Here is a 25,939-nt window from a genome sequence, read left to right on the forward strand (position 1 = left end):
GACCTCAAGATATTGTAATTAAAATGGGTTCTCTGGGTACGCACACATTTTCTTTTTACAGGCAGGGGATCAAACCGCCGATCCTCTGATTGAAGAACGACCCTGCTCATCACTGAGCCACAGTCGCCACCATTTAATGCCAAACTTTATTAGCATAAAGTGGACCTGCCTATAAAAAGGAAATGTGTGCGTACCCATACAACTCATTTTCATTTAAATATCTTGAGGTCAAGGCACACATGTGAATATGGCCATACCACTCATTCCCTCGTCATTGTGGCGTATGCACCCAAGTGTTATAATGGTTGGCGAAATCCTGGGCTAAAATCTTGGAAAGGTTATGTAAACAAACCCATATGTAAACACAACAGGCAATATAGTGGTAAGCAAAAATAAATGAGAATCCATATGTCCTACAAAAAGTCAAAAACTGAAACTGTTACCTCTAAATGTAATTCATATTTAGCTGAAAGGTTCTTTGTATAACTGCCAACACAGTGGTTAAATGGACAATACTTTACCCACTGAGCTTATGCCGACTATGATGAGAACATTAAAAAATAATCAAGACCATGTCGTTAAGTCAATAATGTAAAGTAATGTTTATACAATGTGCAATAACTCAATAACTTAAAATGAGCAAAGTCATGTCTATATAACGTGCGATAAGTCCATGAGGGTAAAAATTATCAAAGTTCTGTCTATATAACTCGCAATGTCATTAACGTGAAAGTGATCAAGGTCATGTCCATATAACGTACAATTTACAAGTATATTTTTCGTTGCATAGCTTAAAGACTCCCTGTTATTAAACATTTGAATATCATCACTACCAATATAAATACAAGCGCAGTATACACTGTATAAACTGTCATCTTCATGTGTTGAGAGCAACATGCTACATTAATCATTTATTGCATCACCTTTTACACTCTGCACCATTGCACAACGTCAGATTTGACAATGATCCTCCTGAGCCACATTACACAATTGTTTTCCTAGAAAAAGAACTCCAGAGAGTGTTCCTTTAAAGATCAGTTTGATATTCCTACAGGCATCAAACTTTGAAAAGCCGGGTCAGTTGAACCCTGACACCCACGGCTACACGCACTGCTACGGGACGACAGCAGCCACACACGGTAGCAGCAACACAATCCCTCTTATACACTACTGAAACCATGTGTGGTAGTGTTTGACATACGCTTCCATAGGGCCAGGGTGACACGCACAGTACTGACAGCCACATGTGTTTCCATGCCTGACAGATGCTGCCGAACACACACAAATGTACAGCGTAATACTGGAAACCATGTGTGCGGTCGAGTGTTTGACAGCGTCCCACAGCACGATGAATTATGAGGCCCGAAGGTCATAAATTGATGGCTGTAACGTAAGGCAGAAGCCCAGGATTAGCAAGATACTGATTTGTTTAAGGAGACTATACAACCTCAGCAACCAGCTAGACACATGGACTGGGATCAGCTGACAATGGCCAACACAGAGAAACAGAAGAGGTCTTTTGCACATTCTTTAAATATGGCCAGTTTTGTCTGTTGCTTTGATAATACTGTCTATGATTAACAACCATAATGGCGAAATAAATAGGTATTAAGAGTGAGAGACAGGAGCCAATGGACAGAGTAAAGGAGGATTGCTTTCAGACTGGCACAGTCACACTGTAACAGTAGGTAGCATTTTTCCCATAGAATAAAATAGAACACAACTTTATTGACCTATAGAGAAGAAAACTGTCCAGTTCAGAAAAACATTAAACAGTCTGAATACTCCCATGTCATAAAACTGAAGAGAAGATATAGTCCTTCTCAAATCTGGTGAACAGAGGACAAGCACGTAGCCTTCCTCCTCACTCTCTGTTACCCCTATCTGGCTATGATCGTTTTCTTTATTGATCGTCTTTCATTTCCAGCCTGTCCAGCTTACCATCCTATTGATTGATATGGGTAAAGCCTCCTATCTTCAAAACATTGACAGAGAAAAAAGTTGACTAGCTTAGAATATTCCTAGGTACATGAAGTTCATAAATATTAGGGCTGTAATCATACTGCTATCTGAACCTCTTTATTTAACAAATATAGTGATAAAATAACTGAGGATGTTAATAAAAATACAAGGCAAAAATGCATACTGCATTATTTTTTCTTGTTTGTCTACGAGAAGGCAAGTGAGCAGACTTGAATCACCCTGGCAACTGGGATGGTCATAGCATATGATTAATTTCTTTTGTCACCGTGTGTCATTTATGTGCTGGCAAAGGAATTATTTTTCTTTGCTTGGTGAAAAAAAAGTGACATCCTCAGAGGATTTGAAGTATCAATGTAGGGCTGCAACTAACGATTATTTTGATAATCGATTAATCGGTTGATTATTCTATCGATCAATCGGATAAAAAAACAAAAAAACTTTAATTTTCAACCCTTTATTCAAAACAGGGTTCGTACGGTCATGGAAAACGTGGAAAAGTCATGGAATTTTTAAATGGCTATTAGCAGGCCTAGAAAAGTAATTGAAAAAAATAAAATCCCAAAATATTTGGAAAAGTAATACAAATTTGGTTTATTCCAATTTTAATTTACACGGTATATATACGGTATGCTTTGGAATTATCATTGTTAGTTTAAATACTGCATCTTCTCACTTTGTCACGTATAGACAGAGTTTTCACAAAATGTTTAATCATGGAAATTTGGTTTAAAGTCATGGAAAGGTCCTGGAGATCCACTGGTCAGCATGTGATGAACCTGTTCACTGGTCAGCATGTGGATGAACCTGTTCACTGGTCACCATGGTGATGAACCCGTCACAAACAGACTGACAGCTTTCCTCTCCTGAGCAGTGGTCCCCATTTGGTCCGGCCCCCTGAACAATATCAGAGACGCGTTACGATTTATTATTTTTTTCACCTGGCCCGCTGCCGTTGAGATTGCAGTGAGACGCGGAAAAAATGTGAAGTGGTGCTCTTCGCAATGAAACATCTTTGATGGACGTGTCGCGTCTCGGCCAATCAGCGTTCAGATGTCCACAGTGTTTGGGAAGTTAGGTTAGCTTGAATGTTAGTCCGCTACATCTGCTGCTGTCACGCTGCAGCGATACTAACAAAGTACCCGTACGTTAAAAACGATGTGATTTAGCATATTTTTAGGATCGATACTTCATTAAAAGAGCGATCAGAGCGCACGCGCTGTTCCGCTCCGTTAAATGTTGTCTGCACGTGTAGCGCTCACAGCGAGTCGTGGCTTATCTCCGTTGCCTTTCTCCATGGAAAGATATTTTCCGCTATCCGCCACGGAATAAATAACCACGTTTTCTACGTTATACTCTTGTGGAAATGCCACACACGTCGTGACATGTAGCGCCCTGGTGTCTGGGTTCATAACGTCACCCGTAGGCGCACTTAGCTCCGTGAATGTCTCCGACGACGTGAATGACTTCCGCATCCAGCGCCACGTGAGCAGCAGCAGCCAATTAGATTCATCAATAGAGGAGCAGCTCAGCGCTGATTGGCTCTCACAACGCAGCGTTCAGTCTCTCCTCTCCCTCTCGCTCCGCTCTTGTTTCTCCTGCGCCGCTCTGCGCTCAACTCAACTTTGTTTATACTCCGTGACTTATTGAGCGCCGTAATAATCGCGCGACACAACGAATCGATAATGAAATTCGTTGCCAACTATTTTAAGAATCGATTTTTATCGATTTTATCGATTCGTTGTTGCAGCCCTATATCAATGCAAGTGACGACACAGAAACACACTGCAGCAGAAGAATGAAGCCTCACTGTTTGCCTCAATGTCTGACTGTTTGTCCAGCCAGCTCTCAAGATTATCACAGCCACCTGTGAAATACCTCGTCTGCTGATGTTTTTCAACATGTCTGTCTCTGGAGAGTCTCTGTACCTCCTTATATTTCCTCATGGGGTTTGTATTTATCATCAGGCACTACGGTTTGCACCAGGAGATTTGTCCAATATTGCACAACAACTCCTGCAGCGTCTGTGTTTATATCATATTTTGTTGTTTAGGGTGTGTCACCACCACATTCATGAATCTCCTGCTTTTCTGTTCAGAGTAACAACAATGTACAAACCTGGCAACTCCATTATGAGGATAATTTCATTTGTTGCGATGCTGAACCGACTTTTCTCCAACCAGGAGTTATTAGAGTTGGAACAATCTCAAATCTTTCAAGGACCAAGAAGTATTTCTCTAGACAATTTCTCTGAGCTAACTCATCCTGTTCAGACTCATGCGAGACTGGAGCCTATCCCAACACACATTTAGCCAAAGTGTCTATAATTACGAATAGGGTTTGCCCAGCCCCACAATATTATACAATATATGAAGAAATCAGAATGTATGTTCAAAAGCAAATATTTTAAGGTCATTGAATAATGTTGGGATTGCAGTTTGGCTCAAGTATTTTCACCCTATCAAGACAAAAGTTGACCTCTAGTCCAGCGTTTTAATTATGGATCTGACGTCCTTCTCGACTGTCGGTAGCAAAACCGTGTCCTTCACAGGTGGACTGTTGTAGTGTAAATTCGCTCCACCACTCCCTTTTCTGTCATGTGCAGTGTCTCAATGCAAATGTCTCTTTAATCGATATCTGACCTTTGACCGTTGACCTTAACTGGCGTAACTGACGGCCTCGAGACTGACGACCATGATTGCACTCTCCATCTTCCACCACGTTCTTGAGGTGACGGCCATCGCTAATGTTAGCGCCACTTGGAACAATAGTGGCCACTATGATTTTAAAACAAAAACGCAGCTCCTCTCGAGGACACAGGTTCTTCTAATCTAAAGCATCTCTGATTTCCCTTTCTTCATCCTCCATCTCTGTTTTTCTTTTCTTGAATGTGTGTAGTGACGGAGCCTCTCCCAGCTGATATTAGACTGTAATACTGTCAGTTACTGTATATATTAGGTTTAAATTTATAAATGTTTTATGTCGTACATTTGTAAATGTACAAATGAAAAGGGTGTGCAATACGGTCCACTCTCAAAGCTCCCCCTCTTCTGCTTGAGCGCTCTTTATGGCCATTTTGTAGTATGTTAGTATATGAAAATGTATATTGTCAGACAAACATAACCTGCATATCATAGGAAACCGTGTTTTCAACAATAATAATTTGAATGCCAATGTTATGTATGAAGCTTTAAACTTTTTGATACAGGCCAACCTGTTTTAAGTTTGTCCTGTATTAAGTTTGTACTGTATTATTTTACCTGGACCAGAAATTTGAAGCGGTTTACTTATTTCCGACAAACCATCTTTTCGTAGCAAAAGGAAAAATCTTGATGAGATGAAAAGTTCAGAGCCTCTTGCTTTGTGGTACATGGTCCTGTACTATGATGTTGTTCCCTTTTTCGGCTTTCCATACAGAACAATGCTGAAATTACCACCCAATAAAGGCATGTTTTTCACTCAGCCGACACCTGACAGCACGGCTCGCAGTGTGTGGTGTCCACACTGACAGATTACAGTCACCTTTTATCTGCATCATAATTAAGTAAAGCCGTTCCATGTAATCCGTTACTCCCCAGGCCTGCTAGTTCATCAACACTTTCACAAGCAATTTGAAATGTCGCCAACAGTGAAATGGAAACATCAGTGATGCAATCCACCTTAAACTACTGTTACTACATCCCGTTGTATGAATGCTATTTCCAGAAGCAGATCAACAAGAACCGAAGCACATGGAGAAGCATGGGGCCTTCAGGAAGAAACCTGATGACAAACCATATGCGCAGCTCTATGACAGGCATGGGACCCAAATGAACTCTAAAGTAATTCTTCGGTCAAACAAGCACACATCAACATGTGGCTGTAGCTCATTCGCCAATGTTGAACAGGATGTAGTGTGAGTAGCTGAGGCAGATGAGCCAAGACCAACAATGCTCTGTCCTGCTTTGGAGAAAGTCACACTTCCAGCTCTGGAGGACCAGCTGAAGGCGAACTGTTTACACAAACTGCTCGGAGCCTCATGAATGAGTTTGCTGTGCTTGAACGCAACACTGGATGCATTGAGCAGAGGCCACGCTGACACATGCTGTGGATGGGGGACACACAATCGACATCCACAAGCCCTGATGGACATTCCCTAATAGAGCTCAGTACTCGGGCTGGACTGATACCTGCTTTTTAAATGCTATTATATTATATAGGCTGTTATACTCAAAAGAAAAATGCTCACTCTGCCCTGAAAGACAGATTAAATGTAATTGGTTAGCAGCTCCTTTAGGTAGAATGAGACAGATACACTGTGTAGTATGACACGTACACAAGTACTGAAACTGACACGGATATAAATATGTTAACTAGGTCTACTGACTGATGAGGGAGAAACCTCCACCACATTGGAGCTGCACGACACTGACCTCACAGCAAGGCCTGGACAGCCTCAGTATGCTTCACGCAAAAATGGTGTCGCCGTTCAACGCGTCGTCCACCCATGATTAACAGCTGAAGGTGATAACCCTGCTATCATAGCCTCAAACCCAAAGCATTACAGTGCCTCTCCAAGAACTCTGTCGTTGTGGTCTTCATGCAATTGCACACATGGGGATAACAAAGCACACTTTCAGGCAGTCGACCGGAAAGGCATTCATGGAGTTGCCCTAGATTGTTCACACAAAAAGCAACCGAAGTATCCGAGAGTACGCGTGTCCTCCACACACACACACGACCATTCACCATGCATTAGGTGGGTGTGATTGTCAGAGATTGTCTGCTTTGGAAAGGCAAACAAATGTGAATTGCAATTCTTCATTTTCCTCTTTTTTTCAAGGGTGAGTTCAGATGGATATCAGTCTTGTGGTGTGTATTAAGTATGGAAAAGACTGTGGAAACAGTTTGTGGTTTAAGGGGGCGTAACATGTTGGAACCATTTCTTGACGAACTGCAGTATTTTAGTCACAGTGAAGTTACCAGGTTGGTTATCATGGAACAAAACCAGATATTGCTAGAGAGCAGCAAAAACCATATCTGGCAACCTGCACTGCACACTGCGTAGAAATACTGGGTGAATGGATACATTCATAGTTGTCAAGAAATAGTTTCACCATTTAACTTCCTCTAAACTTCCTTTGGGGCGGCTGTAGCTCAGTTGGGTAAGAGGGCCGTCCTGCAACCGCAAGGTTGTGGGTTCGATCCCCGCTCTCCCCATTAGTTGCAAGTCGAAGTGTCCTTGAGCAAGGCACTGAACCCCCAGTTGCTTCCCGGGCGCATCACCGCAGCCCACTGCTCCTTAATAACTAAGGATGGGTTAAATGCAGAGAACTAATTTCCCCTTGGGGATTAATAAAAGTGTATATTATTATTATTATTATTAAAACCTGTTCAGTTCAAACAAACGAAAATCAACAATCAGGGATCTTTAGAGGCGTTCTTGGAGTAGCTTTAAAAAAAATGTGGACTGGGCAAGGCCAGCTGTCTCCACCTGTCTTCATGCTAAGCTAGGCTAACCTTGCGGCTCTATACTAAACACATAGAAATGTGATTGATACCCATCTTTTCATCCCGATGTTGTCAACAAATATTTTGAAGTATGATTTTTAAATGCTTTACTGCTCATCAACATATTAACAACAGTCATATGATACGATAGGTATAGCTAGGATCACAGAATGAGAACAGCCTACATATCTACAAATAATGCTCAGCAATCACATTTAAATCCTCACAGACAGTGCAGTAAGTGGGCTGCCAGTTGAAATGCAGTTATTATTCTAGTAAAAAGAGATCTGCAGGAAAATTCCAGAGGTTGGTTGACAGTGTGGGCCATAAGCAAATCACTGCTTGACTGCCTGGAGGCAGCGGTATACAGCAGAGTCAGCCCACATTACCACTGATTTCTCCAAAGTTGACATGAAAAGGATCCACCACAACTGGCGCCGCTGTGGTCTGGCTGTGAGTGTGTTTGTGTGTGCGCATTGCTCCAGCACATTGACGTGACTAAGACAGAAGTGAAGCGAGTGATGTCATATCGCCACACATGTGTGTATATACACACAGTGACTTGGATGCTGCTCTTTCATGCAGTTCCTCCCTGAGAGAAAAGCTGATGTCACACGAGAGCTGTCACACACAGCCAACACAGGGCCCCTGATTCCTGCAATCATTCAATTCATTACTCTTCACTGCCTTAAATACACGCAAAGCTTGAACACATGTGCTATGTTAACAGTAAAAAAAGTAAACTGTCTATAATATTCCTCTGTTGGTTGTCAACTGATTCAAATGGTTATGGTGAGTATAGAATACATTTTTCTTGTTTTCTATAATTTCTTACAGTCCTACTTTTAATATTCTTGTGTCTCCTGGTTTGAATTTAAAGCCCCATTATGTAGTTTTTCCCTTTTAGCGACCCCTTCAGTTTTTGAGGTATTTAATGTTTACTTCAGTGTCGTAAATACCCAGTTACGATAGATGCAGCCCGGTAGAAGCAATCCGGCGACTGTTTCTATTTTGGATTTATACCAACGGGTGGGATCACTAATACGAAGACTGCGCAGGAACACTGTGAACTGGGCCCAGCACCTACCGGACTAGGGTGAAGTAGCGCGGGGATTGAACGCGGCGCCTCGCCACGTTTCCGGCTCGTCGGTCAGCTGTTTGCCGGCTTTTGGGGGGAGGGGGGGTGTGTGCCCGTGCAGTCATTTACTTTTGTTTTGGGGGACTGCAAAGACTTTGGGACTGTCGGGATCCGGGGATTATACTTCGTTTTGAGTGGGTTTGATTGTTTGTAGTGTATGTGTTCATTTTGGGGGCTTGCAGATGCATTGAATTTGATTTAATATAATAACATTTGGGTTTCCGCATATCGACTGTGTTTTTCTTTTACGACCATTTAAGCAGAGAGAGTTCACACCAGAATTCGCAGCTCCGCCCATTCCCTTTTTGTTAGCGTATTGTACCTTTCCCCTTGTTTGAGTTGCTAAGGGCGAATTGTTACAACATAACCAAAAGAATGACAACATTTAGTTTAGATGAAATACCGATCGTGTTTTCAGCCTATAAACGTTGTTTTCTAAATGTTTGAATGTGGAGTACGTGTGATCGAATACAATATTGTTGACAACACCAAAAAGCTACATAAAAAAGCTACCCTTATACTGTAGCTGCGAGCGTGGAGTGGCACTATATGACATTGCGTAATCATTGCCAGAAAGCAGGTCGAAGTACATCCGCCCCGGATCGGGCGGCTCCAGAATCCTACATAGCGGAGTTATTTCCCCACAGACCCCCGATGGCAATGGCGGAGCCGCAAATCGCCATATTAAAAGTCATTGTAGCGGCACAATTTTTTTCAAGCTGTTATTTTAAGGTACAATTGTTACATAATGTTACTTTAAACCCCAAAGAGAGTGTTGATTAGTGTCCTATCTTTGTATTTACAGCCACCTAGTTTGTTTGGGACCTGATGACATGTGATGCTCTGAATACATTCTATGCGATCGCCATTGCCAGTTACTTACTGTCAACACTGTCGGTGACTGTCAAACACAAGCAGAATATGAGAATCCTGGAAACAAAGTCACAAATCTGCGCTTAGCTTGGACCGCACATTCACATGGTTTGGCAAATGAGCTAAATTTATCAAAATGAAAATTGTAAATGAAATAAAATAAAATAGGGATCATTGGTATATGCTTGGGTTAGCTGTGGAAAGTTACATTGGACATAATCCCTCCAGTAGGGTTTCATGTTCTAATGTGTTTTATGGCGACCATGTAGGAATATTTCAATTCAATTCAGTTTATTTGTATAGCCCAATTTCACAAATTACAAATTAGTCTCGGAGTGCTTTACAATCTGTACACATAGACATCCCTGTCCCAAAACCTCACATCGGATCAGGAAAAACTCCCAAATAACCCTTCAGGGGGAAAAAAGGGAAGAAACCTTCAGGAGAGCAACAGAGGAGGATCCCTCTCCCTCATTTCACAGGACATTGACACAGTACAAGAGACAGAAATTCCCCAAGTGCAGTTTAAATAGTGCGCCGGAAGCAAACGGGGGCCCATCTGTCAGTATTTTAAATAATAAAACCTAAAAAATCTTCCTGGCTGCAGCTTGCAATAAGGAACCACATAGAGGACAGTTTCCTACTGATTAATACACTGGTGCCAATACCAGTGTTACCATTTATCCATCCATCAATCCATCCATTCTCATCCGCTTAATCTGGGGTCGGGTCGTGGTGGCAGCAAACTCGGCAGGCTGACCCAGACTTCCCTTTCAACTGCAACACTTTCCAGCTCATTCTGGGGGATCCCAAGGCGTTTCCTGGCCAGCTGGGAGATATAATCCCTCTAGCGTGTCCTGGGTCTTCCCCAGGGTCTCCTGCTAGTGTTACCAATTACTTGAAGTATAAATCACTAAAATGAGACTAGCTGGTCCACCTGAAAGGTCACCTTCAGTGAGCCTGAGCCAGAGTTGTTGCAAGTTTTAGGGTTCTCAGATTATATTTGGGCAGATGCGTTCCGCCTCTTTTACTCTCCACATGGACAGTTTACCAGCAATCAACCGAAGCCTGCTCCGACGTGATCAGTCAATACAACTCAAGACTACACATCCTCTAACATTGTATTAGCGTCACTTTATAAGTGAGAACCGAGTCCTGCTACTCTGAGCGGCTGCTCTGCTGCTGCTATTATATGAAGCAGACACATTCCATTTATATCTGTCGCATCCGCTGTTCTACTAAGAAACATTTTTGGGTGGTGGGTATTAAATGTAATCGCTGTAAATCCAAACTCCGTGTAATACTGACGACCGTGAAAAGACTTCTTCGGAATTTATAGGAAACCTGTGTGAGGATCCATCAAACACAGGCTTCCTTCCTGGGGGGAGAGGGCTGAGAGTGCTGTACTTGGCTGCTCTCCTCCTCCTCCTCCCCTGGCTCTATGACTGGTGGCTTTGTCAGCAGAAACCCCTGGCTTCACGGTTCTCTTCCGCTCTGCAATGACAGAGTTAGTACCACTATGAGTGCCGGACCTCGAGCTAATCTGTCATGACAACATCTTTTCCATATGAAATGCAATGTAAAAACAGTATTGGGCTGCAAACAAATCTGTGATTAGAGCGGTAACTCTTAAATATTCTCTTACTTGGGTCATTAAAAATAATATTTAATTATAATACATTAAACTATTCATCCTTCCGGATATGTTCTGGGAGATCATAAAGACTGGAGAGGACTCAGTATAACTAGATTTGAACCCAGAAGCAGTTTAGATCAAAGTTCAATTCAGTTCACTGGTGGTCTGAACAGATATGAGAAGGAATACTTATCCAGTTAGGTATCAGGCAAAGGGTCAGAGGTCAGGCAGACAGATGTGAAGGCTGGAATGCTACATAGCAAACACATTCCAAGAACTGGCAGGGAATGATCTATATCAGCCCATCAGTTATATAATTATGTCAACAACTTTAACTAGTGCTATATGTGTCGGAATCTGTCTATAACTTTAAGTTTGTCATACTTGGTGACTATTTCATAAACACTCACTTCAGTTTAAATGTACAGATTTCTACAGTTTTCTTCAGAAAATTACAACAGTCTGTGTCACATCCCGTGTTATTGTTGCTGGTTAAAGCGAAATGTATGCTGGGATACTACCCCAAGTTCACAAACACAAGTCTATTCCAAAAGGATCCTGGTTAAACTGGACAGAGCAAGAATACTTCCAGCTATTTGGTTTTATATTTTAATTACCTTCCCAAAGCCTGGACATTTTTTGTTTGTTTTATGTTTGTCATGTCATGTATTACCTTATATATGCTTCCTTTGGGCAATATTATCATGAAATATTCCATAAAATGTCATTGTTATGCAGATGATACTCAATTATATCAATCAATCAAACCAGAAGAAATCAACCAGCTGGCTAAACTTCAAGCATGTCTTAAAGACATAAAAACATGGATGACCTGCAACTTCTTGATGTTAAACTCTGACAAAACTGAAGTTATTTTACTCGGCCCTGAGCACCTCAGAGATCAATTATCTGGTGATGTGGTTTCTGTAGATGGCATTGCCCTGGCGTCCAACACCACTGTAAAGAATCTCAGCGTTATCTTTGATCAGGATTTGTACTTTTACTCCCACGTGAAGCAAATCTCAAGGACTGCTTCTTTTCATCTACGTAACATTTAAAAAATCAGGCACATCTTGTCTCAAAAAGATGCAGAAAAACTGGTGGACACGTCTGTTACTGTTAGACCAGATAACTGCAATTCCTTATTATCAGGCTGCTCTAATAAGTCTCTTAAGTCCCTCCAGTTAATCCACAATGCTGCAGCTCGTGTACTCACTAAAACTAAGAAAATAGATCACATTACTTATGTATTAGGTGCTTTGCAATAGCTCCCTGTAAAATCAAGAATCACATTTAAAATTCTTCTCCTCACCTACAAAGCCTTGATTGGTGATGCTCCATCATATCTTAAGGAGCTTGTAGTACCATATTGCCCCACTAGAGTGCTGCGCTCACGAAATGCGGGGCTACTTGTAGTTCCTAGAGTCTTAAAAAGTAGAATGGGAGCCAGAGTGTAACAGCCGAGTGTCTCGGACAGGGACAAAAGAGGCAACACACGGGATCTTGCAATTTACCGGTTTTACTAGTTCCGTTTCACTGCCGGTTGGGTTTCCTCTTCCCGAACGCTCCACCGGCATCTGCTAAATGCTACTTGTAGTTCCTAGAGTCTTAAAAAGTAGGATGGGAGCCAGAGCCTTCAGTTATCAAGCTTCTCTTTTATGGAACCAGATTCCATCTTCAGTCCGGGAGGCAGACACAGTCACCTCATTTAAGAGTAGACTTAAGAATTTCCCCTTTCATAGTCCGTATAGTTAGGGCTGAATCAGGTTTGCCCTGGTCCAGCCCCTAGGTATGCTGCTATAGGCTTATAGGTTGCTGGGGGATGTTTTAAATTACACTGAGCTCCTATCTCCTATTCTCTCTCCTTGTGGATGAATTGGCATCTCTCCATTGCACACAACTAACTCTACTTCCTCCCCGGAGTAATTTTGACTTCATGTCTCATAGGGTCCATCGGATCTGGCTGTGTCTGAAGCTGGTCCTGGGTCTCTTTCCTTGCTTCCTCTATTCAGCCTCTGGCCTAGACCTGGCGTCCTTCCCAATGGCCCTGCCTCCTTCTCTGTGCCTCCTGCCTCAAAGGCCGACCTCATTGGTCTGGCCTCTTTCGCGATGCCTCATGCCTTGTGGGCCCGCCTCCTGCCATGGCCCTGTTGATGCGCCCTGCCCCCACCGTCCTCTCTACTTCCTCTGTTTCATGGATTGTGGAGGTCTGGATCATGGTACATGCCTGCTAATTATTCATACATTTCTGTTATATTCATTGAATGTGTTGTAACTCTGTAATGCTGTTCCTTCTGTAGACATGGCATCTATTGCTTCTGTCCAACCCGGGGAGAGAGATCCTCTGTTGCTCTCCTGAATCTTACTTTCCTTTTTCCCTGTGAAATTTTTGTACTCCTATTTTCTGGGAGTTTTTCCTGACCCGATGTGAGGTCCTGGGACAGTGATGTTGTATGTCTCCAGATTGTAAAGTCCGCTAAGGCAAATTTGTAATATTGGGCTAATTAAAATAAACTGAGTTGAATTTAATTGAATGTCAATGCAATCTGAGCCTAGTGGGAGAAACTCTGTGAGCATGTGCAGAGGGTCCTATAATGCGAAAACAAACCCGTAAGCTCGGAAACGTTTTTGTGCTCTGTGCTCTCATTGGAGATAAGATGAAGTGGGATGCGGTTTTACTTTCAACGTATATTGTTAAAACATGGCCAGTTGTCTGATAAAAGTCTTGCCTTCTAAATTTGATATAAATGCATTATTTCAGCTAGTTGCGGTTATGCACTGAATGTCTCAAGGTCATAACTCAAATCATTGTTGATTCAGCAGGTTTGAGGTACCGGGGTCAGGCCTCCCCACCAGCAGCCCCCAACCTCAGCTGAGCTGTGCATGTGTCAGTTACAGGCTGCAGCTGACCAAACTCGGCTTTTTCCATACCAAGCTCGATGGTTTCTGATGATTCAGCTGCAGCTGGACTAGACTTAACAGGCAAACTTTACACACTGTCAGGGAGTTGGAGGTTGCAACATGAAAGGGTCATTTTAGGCTTGGCCGGAGCAGAGCAGGACACCTGCAGTGGTTAAACATCTGACCTGGAGCACAGGAAAAAACAGTTTGAGCTAAAACTGTTTATTTTGAAGTCGGCTTGTGAGGATTCAGGCAGCCTTGATACTCCACTTCAGCTCAGGCTTATTACTATTTCATATGTCAGTTTCCATCCCTCTGTTCTCTCTCATGACCTGAACAGGTGGCAGCCATATTTTTCAGCTCTATCCATGAGCGGAACAATAACAGATTCAAAGTGTGGGAATACATAAAAGAAAACATTTGCTGTGAAATAATTACACTGTGATCCCAAGCTGTTAGGAATTCAGCTGTGACTGTATTTCCAGATGTACTGGCATGAAGTAATCCACATGTGCATGCGTCTCTTCAGCACTGGCACCCACATCATCATCATCATCATCATCTCTTTCTCCACACACACACACACACACACACATATGGCAATATTATTAGTTTTTTTGTGTCATACTTTTTACATTTTAGTTAACAGAGATCTTTACTGCAAACACGCAGAGTTAATAAAACACAGCATTAGGTTGTATAGAGTTTATGAGGAAATATTTCTGTTTGTGTAAATTCCCCAGAAGTCATATTTATTACCAGATGCAACTGTTTACTACCTCAGAATCACTTTTACCATTTGAGAATGGAAACAGGGACTAAATATTGGTCTGCAGTCTTGCAATGCTGGGACTGACTTAAGGGGAAACTATTTGACCTACTTTTGAGTATTGCTCACTTCTGCAAGGCATGCACAGGGGAAGAGCAGGATAGGAGAGAGTAAATAAGTTAATTTCGAGTGAAAAATCAAAAATATAAAAAGAAGATAATTATAAAATCAGACATCCTGTGATCTGGAGGTCCATGTGTGCGATAAGGATGTGCTGCTTCATGGGGAGTTTTGGAGGTAACAAGTAGCAGTTTGGCGTAAGACCTGGACAGAATCAACATGTAACATTGTGTGGTTGGTTGTTGTTCTACAGGTGTGTTCTATTACAGTGATTCAAACAAAAAATAGCTATGAATTACAACTCATAACTTTAGCTTCATTTTTTGGGGTATGTAACCAATGTGAAGACCAGAGAGCTGTCTATGGGGGAAAAGCAAACAATTCTGAAGCTGAGAAAAGACGGAAAGTCAATTAGAGCCATTGCAAAACATTGGTTATAGCCAGTACAATCATTTGGAATGTCGTGAAGAAGAAAGAAACCACTGAAGTACCGAGAAACAGACGTTGAACCATTGGACCAAGGAAAACATCCGGGGTTTATGACAGAAACATTGTGAGGCTTGTAAAGAAAAGACCTTGGACAACAACCTGAAGGTATCACAAAAGATTTTGTGAGTAAGAAGATGCAAATCGCTCATCAGTCATAACAAAGCTAAAAAGAATCGCAAATTTGCCAAAATGAGTTCTGGGACGAAAATGTATGGATTTAGGGCAAAGATTAGCGTCGACCAAGTGATGGAAAGGCTAATTTGATTTATGTTTGTTCAAACCAGACTTTTTAAACAGATCTTTTATATAGTTTTGCTATTTTTCATTGACATTTCAGGACATTCCCTACATTTCAGGATTTCCGTTCACCATGGAAGCAGGTGCGTGGCAGCGTGAGTATCACGAGAACCCAGTGGCGTGCCGTGGGCCTGGGGCCTGGGCCTTCAGTGAGGTCCTACACTCAAAGAAATGACTCATTGGATGAACTCAATTAAATTGTTGGCAGGTTTTCCATCCAATAATTATATGCAACTCCAACTCAAATTTAGCACATCAGTGCAATAAAATGTAATTAAGTTAGTCCAACTCATTTGTATCAAATACATCTAAAATAAAATAACGATATTCATTAAATTAAATTAATTTGTGTTTGTCCAACTCAAAATATAAACTAACTAACTAAGAAAATATGCAAACTCCACACAGAAGGAACGCCCCGACTGGGAATTGAACCCACAGACCTCTGGCTTTGAGGCGACGGTGCTAGCCACTACACCACCGTACAGCCTTGAAAGTGTCTTCACCTCATGTAAACAACTGATTTTCAGCTGGCGCATGCGCAAAGGGTAGTCCTCAATGAAACACATTTATTTTGAGTTGATATGCACACCATCTAACCTAAATAAATCTAATAAATGAAAGAATTCATACATTTTGTGTTACACCCATTAAATATAAATATCTATTTTTGTAATTGATTTATTTAAATGTATCAAACAATATTTAAATGTGTCACCTCGAAGAAGGGCTTGAATCGTTTTTGTGAGTGTAACCTAAATAAATCTAATAAATGAAAGTATTCATACATTTTGTGTTACACCCATTCAAAATAAATATCTTCGTTTTGTAATTGATTTATTTAAATGTATCAAACAATATTTAAATGTGTCACCTCTAAGAAGGGCTTGAATCGGTTTTTTGAGTGTACACAGTCCCACCCGAATTAATCCACCTCTTATTACTATCATTATAATGCCATGGCTCTAGACACTATACTGTTAGACAGAGACGCAGTATAACCAGGCGTTGCGTCACCTTGAAATTGACATTTTTATTCAGAGAATTGCAGGGGAAGAGTACAATACAGTACAGTTCAACTAATAGGCAAGAACATACTCGAGTGCAACAGAGTTATATTAATATTCGTCTTCTATCCATTTCTGGTCCACAAATTTTAAACTTTAAGTCCAACAAGTGTGTTCACTAAACAGCGCATTGTCACCCAAAGCAGTTTCACCGTGATAGATGAAAGTTCCTGTTTACCCAAATACATGACACAATAATGAGTCTTTTCAATATTTCCCTATATTTCTTCACCTTTTCATTGTGCAGCTCCGCTGCCCTGCGCGCTTGTTCGTTGATCTGTAGATCCGCTCCGTGTCCCCAAAAGTTTTCAAAAGCAAAGATGCTTGTAAGTGCCGAGCCGTACTTTTGTGTCTCGTTGCTGCCTTGGTTAGACAACTCAAGTTTGCAAAGCCAGTGTGGCTCCAAACACCAAATCGATCACTTGCAAATAATAGGCATTCCCAGCAGTCCGGTGTGCAGAGCTTCTCGGAGCCTGAGCCATTGGTAGCGCTCGTAGTTGGAACTTTGAAAGTGGCGAACGAACCCCTTCCCCGCCTGTGACGGGCTTTGTAGCGTCGGCGTCGGTCTTAAAGTTCGTCTTGAGAATGGCGTTATAATTATATCCTCGACCAAATCGATATCTTCTCCTCCTTCCGCCATTGTGGGTTGAAAAAACAGCTTAGTAGTACGCAAATTAATTCGTTTATCAAATTCAGTTTCCTAGTTCTGAGGTTCTGCATATACCTGCCCATAGGCCCCGCCTCTCAATATTGGTAATCCAATCAAAAGACGTGAACGCCCTCCGCCTGCTAGCTGCTCCTGTGCCGGTTCCGGGGCCAGCTAGCAGGCCTTCAGGAGCCAACTCGAAAGCTGATTGGTTGACACAAAATTGTCATTCCCATTCACTTTAAGCTACCAGCGCCCGCAATGTTGATTCTGAAGGCCTAAGGGCAGATTTTAGCCCCCTGGCAACACACAATGGCTGAATATGATTGGATAAAAGATCTAACATAAAGACCAGCCCTCCAAATCTCAACCTGGGGCTGGAAGCAGTGCAACCAAGAGGAATGCTAATGAAGAGTATAACTCTTACTCTGGGGAATAATTTAATACATATTTGTGGGAACATTTATTTAAAAAAATATATATATTCTGATGATGTTTAGGCCAGCAGAGAAGGCCTTGCTGGCCCTGACGGCCCACCACTGCGAGAACCGAGCACTGGAGATTGAACATGGGGGCTCTCCGATGTCCAGCTTTAGGAAGCCAAATGAGCCCAGAGGAAATCATATAAAAACAAAACCAAAACCACATGACATCTTTTTCCTTCTTTCTTTTTCTGTCTTTCTTACAGTTTAAAAAACAGACAAATATGATGATTGACAGGGACTTAAAGTAATTAATCGGCGACGCATAGCTGGCAATCTAAGCAACTGGCAAATTATTAAAACAATACATGAACGATGTTGGTCTTGGCGACAGATGGAGAATGATCATCCAGAGAATATTTTTCATTCTACCCACTCTACAAATGATTCTCAAAATTAGACTGATAAGTAATCAATTCAAACTAAAGAATAACACCATACATCCAGTCATTAGTCTACACCAATTTCACTACCAAACACCCAGCTTGCGCTTCAATACCTTTGTATTGCTTTTATACAGAGAGCCTGGGCACTCTTTATGGAATTGAACATATGGGAAACAGGTAAAGCAGTAATTAGAGGAAAAATAAACAAACACTCAACAAACAAGAAAAAAAAGGAACAGGAGCAAGAAGTGGCTTTTCAACATAGCATTCACACCACAATTTCTTCAAGAATGGACTGCTTTACTTTTTGACTCATACGCTCCTTCAGTGCCTTTTTAGAAGACAATCCATGAAATAAAAGGAGGAAGAGAGAGAGGGGGGTAGTTAGTAGTGTGCAATGGAAAGTTGTCAATTCATCCATAAGGAGAGAGAGAAGAGGAGATAGGTGCTCAGTGTATCCTAAAACGTCCTCCAGCTGCCTATAGCAGCATATCTAGGGGCTGGACCAGGGCAAACCTGATTCAGGGGCAAGGAGGCAGGACCAGTTTAAGCTTAACTGAGAAAGCAATTGCGACAAAGCAGAGGAAGAGGAAAGAAAGTATGATAAAGAGTGCAGCAGATAGGAGCAGACGGCTACAGACACACAGCAGCCAAGAGGAAATGAAGAACACAGCAAGAGGACGGGGGACAGGAGGAGTCGGCATGGAGAGGAAAAAAGAAGCGCCTGAGAACAAGGGGAGAGACTGAGTGCGAGAGAGGAAAATAAAAGGATCTCCAGAGAGGGAATGTGAGCAGACTCCTCCACCCAGACTCTCACCTGCCAACAGTCAATTGAAAACAACTCTGCACATAATCCCTGGGAACTAAAAATACCCAGCGCTTTGAAGGCCTCTCAGTCTCCACACCAGATCCATGCTCCTTTGGCTCTGCGAGGGGATTATTCAGGCATGGGTTGAACAGAGGCAAGGGTAGAGATACACATTTATATTTACTCTGTGCACATATGGATGGAAGATAAAAAAGATATTAGAAACACAACTAAGAAACTAATGTTACTGCAAGCTTTGCAAGAACTATGTGTTCAAAGCTTATTTCATTATCACACGCATATACATATATATATATATATGATGAGATTACTGTGCATTCTACAAAATTATTAAAAACACAACTAGAGACAAGGCCAGTGTTCAGGACTTTGAGTGTTCCACCTCTGCAGGACAAGTCTCCTGAAGAAGTCTGTTTCACGGTGACCAGAGCTCCAGCCGTCTCAGCTCCACCAACCTGTTGCGTAACTCAAGGCTGAAGCCTCCAGCATGAGAGCCTGTTCACTCTCATTTTACACAGGACTTGTGTCGTTGTTGTAAACAATAGAGAAAGAGCTGGAGGAGAACTCTCTTTCTCTCCCTTCTGTTACGCAATGCTGCTGGCCACAGCGCCTGATCGCTGCAGAAGGCAGCGGCGTCCAGCTCTTGCGTAAGTGAACAGAGAGCGGGCTCTTAACAACAACTTGCGGTGAGGGCCGTCTCTCAGTTGAGTGACACTTGAGTCATCACAGCTGAACGCTGGCTCTTCACAGAGCTAAAAGATGTTGGTTAGTGACCGTGCGGCAATAACAGCAAGACCGCCTGAAAACCATCATCCATTACGGTAACAATCTCAGTCCCACTCTAAGAATAGTAGTGGTGAAAGTGTCTCATTCTGCTGATTTCACACCTTGTCTTTTAAGTCCAAAACACTGTGCTTGCTTTTATGCATACGTATTTTTAGATGTAAATATATGTATTGTTATGTAAAGCATTACTTTGGTATGATGTGGTGCCAGTTGAGTGAATGAAAGACCTTCCTTCCATTCATCCAAGACCTTTCTAGTCCTTCCTTCTTTTGAAAATCTTCTAGTCCTTCCTTCCATCCAACAACTTTCTAGTTCTTCCTTCCATCCAACACCTTTCTAGTCCTTTCTTCCATTCATCCAGGACCTTTCTAGTCCTTCCTTCCATCCATCACCATTGTAGTCCTTCCTTCCATCCACCCATAACCGTTCTAGTGCTTACATCCATCCACCCAGCACCTTTCTAGTCCTTCCATACACCCACCCAGCACCTTTTTAGTCCGTCCATCCATCTAGTACCTTTCTAGTCCTTCCATTTCTAATCTTCCGACCTACATTTACACTACACGTCATCATTCACCCATGTATACAAGTCATGGACAAGCGGAGCTAGGGATCAAACTGTCGATTCTTAGCTAGAAGAACGAACCGTTCTACCACTTAGCTGTCCATCTTTTCGTCCATCTCCTGCCAGCAAACTGTATTTCAGAGAAAAATGGAATTTAAAGTGTGTAAATAAATAGTCAAACTTCATAATAAAGAACAGAACAGCAACTCAGTGTCACAGAAGCATTTTGCTTCCACAGATCAATTTACCTTGACAATAGAAGCAGACCCCCTCAAACTGCCACTCATTCACATTCTGGTATGGAGCTTCAATATTAAAGCCAACTGAATGTCCCAAACCGATTGTGTTTCCTCTAAAATCAGATGAGCTAACTCGAATGATCAGGATGGTATGAGCATACGCCTCAAGCCGTTAAATCAAACAGTTATCTATTTTAGTGACAGTATAAAAATATCTACAAATATCATATCTCATGTTATAGCCTTTCATTTTAAGATCCAATGCTACATTTTTCCAATGCAGTACTGACTTTTAAGCACATTCCATTAACTCTCTCTCTCCGCATGAACGGAGCCACTCCTTTCAGTCGTTCTGCTTCCTATTACAAAAGTGACACATCCTTCCTGCACTCTTTAAAGGCCTGATTAGAGGCAGATCTGAAACTTGTGCCAAACAACACTTTCTGTCCTGCACCCCTCTGCAATTTACACACCACAGGAATGTCTCTCCATACTGTTGGTACCTGAAAGACAACAGCTCTCCGCTTCCAGATGATCAGCTCTTTTCAATGTTTAAATAAATCTATTGTTTTAGTTCCCCCCATTGGCTTTAGTTCATGATATTCATAGTTCATCTCTGGTTCATGCTGCAAACTGAAGTGTTAGAAATCCCTTTTACTGTTTTTTTTGCCAACACAAATGCTGTATAAAGCAGGTTCAAAGTGTCTTGTGTGGTGAATTGTTACCTGATGGGGAGCTAATTACTGCCTTTGAATTCAGCTCACTAAATAAAAGCAGAGAGCAACATGTGGTTTGTAAATAAGCAGTAAAGCTTTGGCTCACCATGTTTTACTCCTTGTAACTTTCTTTAAATGCTGTTTGAAACAGGATATTTACGGCCATGGGCCCTCTGTGTCACCTTATGATGCAGGACTTGACGCTGTGATGTAGGATTGTGTCTGTGTGTGTGTGTGTATCCAGGGCACTTCCAAAGAAAACAGCAGCACAAAACAAATGCCAGCTATCATTACAGACAAACATTGGCTGAGAAAAAGCTGTTTTTTTCAGGGGGAGTGTGTTCAGCCATGCTGAAAAGCCGGTCTGCCTTAATCATAACGTTTCACACCGTTACTCTGCACTCCACAGGAACAACACGACTCTCTGCTCCGACATCAACCTCTCAGAGAGTATGTGCGTGTGAGTGTGTGTGTGTGTGTGTGTGTGTGTGCATGTGTGTGTGATACAGTTAACAATATCTGCTGTAGTATGAAAGACTTTGAGCAAAAAATGCTGCCCAACACACGCTGCACAAAGCAAAGATTTTAGGTGACCGTAAATGTGCAGAAACAAGTATTCATTCATATTCTCCTATGATTCCGTCAATATGCAGCTAATGCTGTCTGGACGGTTAATGAACAAACAGTGAGAGATGTTTTCTCCTAACATGTTGAGGCCATCTACACTTGATCGACGGCTGAACACAGTTCAGAGGCAACAGGTTGGAGATATTTCTGTCAACATCATGCAACAGGTAGCAGGAAATAAACCCATAAGAAGCTTTGCAAAGGGAGACTGGTATTTATTCTGCTTTGAAGAGCAATACAGGAAAGGAGCTGATAATCAAGAAGAGGTTAGGTATATGAAACCGCTTTCTTGATTCAAAGAGATTAAACTAGAATTTCGCCAACTGGTCGAGATGTAGTTTACATCCACGTCGGTCCAAAATGTCTGTTTGTAGACTAAGAAGTTGCTAGCTGTTTCTCAATATGCGTTCTTGTCCATACTTTTCTGTACTTGTGTTCTTGTGGACTCGTGAAACGTCATCAGTCGTAGCCCGAGTATATGTTCTAATTCAAAGTTCGCTTCTCCCAAAGCACGGTCAAAATGCCCGGATGTGACTTGATCCTCCCACTTTCCGGAGGATGCATCAGAGGAGACGTGTGCGTACTCTGGCCAGCCGATATCCCAGAATGCATTTCGAACCAGCAACCGGAAACAATAGCGGAGGAGAAAATAAACAACTGACAGTTGACTTTCTCTAAATACTATTGTTGTTGAGTCATGGAATATAATTTTAGGATGTTTTCAGGCGAGAAGTTAGTAGTTTAAAAATCAAAACTGTGGTCGGTTTGTTATGATTCAGCCTAATAAAGATATGCGCCGTAGATTTGAGGTTCCGCTCGCGGGACCAGCGAGCTCCGCAGCACCGGGCGGTCAGCGCGCTGTGTGGCCGCCGAGAACAGCCTGATCTCGGCAGGACTTTTTAAATGCTCCGATGTCTCCGTAGCGGTTAAAAATGAGATAAAATTCAGTTTGGAGGATCTAACGAGCAAAAGTAGTTTTCTAGTTATTCACAGATAATGTTAAATCAGTTTGACTGAGGGTTAAGATTCCTAACTTCATATTTTAATTAAACTTTAACGTTGAACTATAGTGGTGTCTTTACTTTTGACGGAATTGTTTGCAATTACATGTGTAATATAACAATATTATATATATTGTATTTACACTCCCGTTCAAAAGTTTGGGGTCACCCAGACAATTTAGTGTCTTCCATGAAAACTCACACTTTTATTTATCAAATGAATTAAACATTTCATAGAACATATAGTCAAGACATTGACAAGGTTAGAAATAATGATTAATATTTGAAGTATTAATTTTGTTCTACAAACTTCAAGCTCAAAGGAAGGCCAGTTGTATAGTTTATATCACCAGCATAACTGTTTTCAGCTGTGTTAGCATAATTGCACAGGTTTTCTAATCAGACATTAGTCTTCTAAGGTGATTAGCAAACACAATGTACCATTAGAACACTGGAGTGATAGTTGCTGTAAATGGGCCTATACACCTATGGAGATATTTCATTAGAAACCAGACACTTCCACCTTGAATATTAATTTACCACATTAACAATGTATAGAGTGTATTTTTGATTAATTTAATGTTAACTTTATTGATAAAACAGTGCTTTTCTTTGAAAAATAAAGACATTTCTAAGTGACCCCAAACTTTTGAACAGTAGTGTATATATACAAATATGTATATATATATATATACTGTATATAATCTATATATTTATAAAATATATTTGGTATATATATTTATAAACAATATATATATATTCGTTTTTATTTTTTACACAATATACAGGACTGTCTCAGAAAATTAGAATATTGTGATGAAGTTCTTTATTTTCTGTAATGCAATTAAAAAAACAAAAATGTCATGCATTCTGGATTCATTACAAATCAACTGAAATATTGCAAGCCTTTTATTCTTTTAATATTGCTGATTATGGCTTACAGCTTAAGAAAACTCTAAAATCCTATCTCATAAAATTGTAATATTTCCTCAGACCAAGTAAAAAAAAAGATTTATAACAGCTGAGTGTTTGTCAAGGCTCAGTAAACCCTTGCAGGTGTTTCGAGTTAATTAGACAATTCAAGTGATTTGTTTAATACCCTACTAGTATACTTTTTCATGATATTCTAATATTTAGAGATAGGATATTTGAGTTTTCTTAAGCTGTAAGCCATAATCAGCAATATTAAAAGAATAAAAGGCTTGCAATATTTCAGTTGATTTGTAATGAATCCAGAATGCATGACATTTTTGTTTTTTTAATTGCATTGCAGAAAATAAAGAACTTCATCACAATATTCTAATTTTCTGAGACAGTCCTGTATATGCAATTATTTGTGTATGATTATTTTTATTTTGAATTGTGTGTATATAAATATATATATATATCCAATCACATAATTTAAAATCAGATAATTATATTTAAAGGATAATAAAAAAAACAGGGTTGTCATTTTTTGTTTGACTGTAAAAAATTATTTACAGTGAATAATTGGATAAAACTCATTAGCAGGAAGAACCGATGTGGTGACGTCATCAAGTCAGCTGCTGTTCCAATCGCAGAAAGACAGTCCTCCCGTTATTTAGAGTCTGGACTCCGAAGACCTAACTCCCAAGTCCAGACTCCAAAAGACACAAGTCTGTACTCAGTGTACTTAGAATTGAGAAACGGCTAACGTCTTTATCCATTATCCCGTCTCTGACAAGCTCTCCCAGCACCATGTGCCCGACTACACTTGCAAGCGGATCACAGACTTCCTGTCTGACAGGAAGCAGCACGTGAAGTTGGGGAAATATATCTCTGAATCTCCGACCATCAGCACCGGACACAAACTTTATGGGTCACTTGCCTCAGCTTGCCTCTGGCTGCAGCCCATCAGGACCAAAAGCTCCAAACACAACAAGCCCCCGGGTCCCTACTGACTCAGATCTCTTGTACAAATATGTACACATCCCTCCACAACTGTACTCATTAAAACAAGATATGTGTACATATTCATATTCTATTGTAAAATGTGTATATTTTAATTAGTGCTGTGAAAAATAACGCGTTAACTCAGTTAATCCAATTACAGGTTTAACTAGTTTTTTTTTTTTTACGCATTTAACGCATGCGCAGAATGAGCTTCCAATCCGTCTGTTGTTGGTCGTCGGGACGAAAAAAAAGTCACTTGCAAAATGAGCTTCCAATCCACCACTTCAATCTGAACTCTGTCCGCTCTCATGCAGACGGTCTGTTCATCGGTAATGATCCTTCCGCAGGTTCACCTCCGGAAACCTTGTTACGACTTTTACTTCCTGTAGATCAGGGTCTCAACACGTCGATCGCGACCTGCCAGTCGATCGCGGCGTAGTGTCGGTAGATCGCATGACATTAAAAAGATTGGCCCGCCCCCTGACATGTTCTCTATAGCACGTCTTTGTTCTTTTATTAAACTAAACGTCTGTTGTTGATCGTATCTCCACAGCAGCATGTCATTTCTGTCTCTTCGCGTTGCGTTAACACTTATCGATCTCCGTCTGGCGCGCCACAGAGCTCCGTGCGCGCGCATCGGGACCGAGCAAAAACAAAGTCACTTGTCAATCTGTCCACCTGTCTGGGCCGGTGAGGTTTCAGCTTTGCAGCGGTGTCCCCGCCGTCCCTTTCATCACGGCCCAGTTCATGAAGAAAACCCACACAGTCAGTTTGCCTCAGCAGCTGCTAGAGGAAGACTAGAGGCCTTTAGATTGTATCATGGTGGAGTTAATGGTTGACAAACAAGAGACAAATGTTCTGTTTAACCCTCCTGTTACCTTTACATTTACTCACATATTTTACCCTCGGGGTCAATTTGACCCCAGCAATTAAAACCTCCAGAAAATTATTAGAATTAATATTGCTTCCCAAGTTTAAGTGTTTGTTT

The 25,939-nt window shown here is 41.3% G+C and overlaps 1 protein-coding gene across 2 annotated transcripts in view; it reads right to left on the minus strand.

The window, feature by feature from the left end:
• tgfb2 (transforming growth factor, beta 2) overlaps positions 1 to 25,939 on the minus strand; it is a 56,243-nt gene that overhangs the window by 23,578 nt on the left and 6,726 nt on the right. The window lies entirely within an intron of this gene.

Source organism: Pseudoliparis swirei, chromosome 16 (genome assembly GCF_029220125.1).
Source record: "Pseudoliparis swirei isolate HS2019 ecotype Mariana Trench chromosome 16, NWPU_hadal_v1, whole genome shotgun sequence".
Lineage (NCBI taxonomy): Eukaryota > Metazoa > Chordata > Actinopteri > Perciformes > Liparidae > Pseudoliparis > Pseudoliparis swirei.